Source organism: Felis catus, chromosome B4 (assembly GCF_018350175.1).
Source record: "Felis catus isolate Fca126 chromosome B4, F.catus_Fca126_mat1.0, whole genome shotgun sequence".
In the NCBI taxonomy this organism is placed as follows: Eukaryota; Metazoa; Chordata; class Mammalia; order Carnivora; family Felidae; genus Felis; species Felis catus.
Window position 1 is genome coordinate 62,195,910 of NC_058374.1, and position 1,538 is coordinate 62,197,447.

Genomic DNA, 1,538 nt, shown 5'->3' on the forward strand with positions numbered 1-1,538 from the left:
AAGTTAACCCACATGTGACTACTCTTTGGCCAGTTGGGGACAAGCACCAAAGAATACCTTGTTACCCCTTTATACTCTGGGAAGCCAGTTCTCAGATATATTTCTAAAGGTTCTTCAGGGGCACTTGCGTGGCTCAGTTGATTAAGCATCTGACTCTTAGTTTTGGCTCAGGTCATGATCTCGCAGTTTAGGAGATAGGGCCCCACATAGGGCCCTGCGCTGACAATGTGGATGCTGCCTAGGATTCTCTGTCTCCCTCTGCCTGTCTCCAGCTCAGGAGAGCACTCACACGCACGTGTACTCTTTCTCACTCTCAAAAATAAATAAACATTAAAAAAAAATAACATTTCTTCATATGGACCTGTAGGATTGAGCCCAATTATCCATTGCATAATCAACTTGATAATGCACCCCCACCCCGTACTGCCTTAATCCTGTCCTTGTTTTACACCCTTTGTTTCTCACTATTGCTTCCTATGATCACTTCCCAATTTACCTACATGCAAGCCATTTTCTCAATAGAAAATGGCAAGAACTCAATGAAGACTAGATTATGGTCTCAGATATTTCAGGAATGAAGGTTTGTGGCACTACACCCATTCAGCTAAAATCTAGCAGAGGGTAAGGGAAATGTGAACCAGATAGCAAAAGAAAAATTTGTGATGATAATCTTTGACCTAGTAACCAGATACAGAGCCAAGGACTGTAGCAATTATGTATATTTCATGTTGATTGATTATTTTTCTCCCCTTTCCCTGATACCTTATACGAAAGGTGATCATGAAAAATATTACAATTAAAGTTCCCATTGAAATCATGACTGAATGACATTATTCCATCACTATATGGTAGCTGATGGAACTTTGTGTCTCCTCAATGTTAGGGATGATTTCTTCATCTAAATAAAGGGCAAAAGTGGATGCTATGTGGCAAAAGTAGGGAACACACCAGTTTCTGTTCATTTCCTGACTCAGATTCATTCCCTACCCTTTCTTGCCTTCTCTATATCAAAAAGGCTGACCTGGAATACAAAAATGCTGATTCAAAGGGGCACATGCACCCCAATGTTTATAGAAGCATTATCAACAATAGTTAAATTATGGAAACAGCTCAAATTTCCATCAACTGATCAATGGATAAACAATATGTGGTATACATATGCAATGGAATACTACTCAGCAATCAAAGAGAATGAAACCTTGCCATTTGCAACAACATAGATGGAACTGGAGGGTATGATGCTAAGCAAAATAAGTCAGAGAAAGACAAATATCATATGATTTCACTCATATGGAATTTAAGAAACACAACAGATGAACATAGGGGAAGGGAAGGAGAAATAACATAAAAAACAGAGAGGTAGGCAACCATAGGAGACTCTTAAGCACAGAGAAAAAAATGAGAGTTGCTGGAGGGGAGGCAGGTTGTGGGATGGGCTGAATGGGTGATGGGCATTAAGGATGGCACTTGTTGTGTTACATATAGTACTGGGTGTTATATGTAAGTGATGGGTTCTACTGGGTTCTACTCCTGAAGCC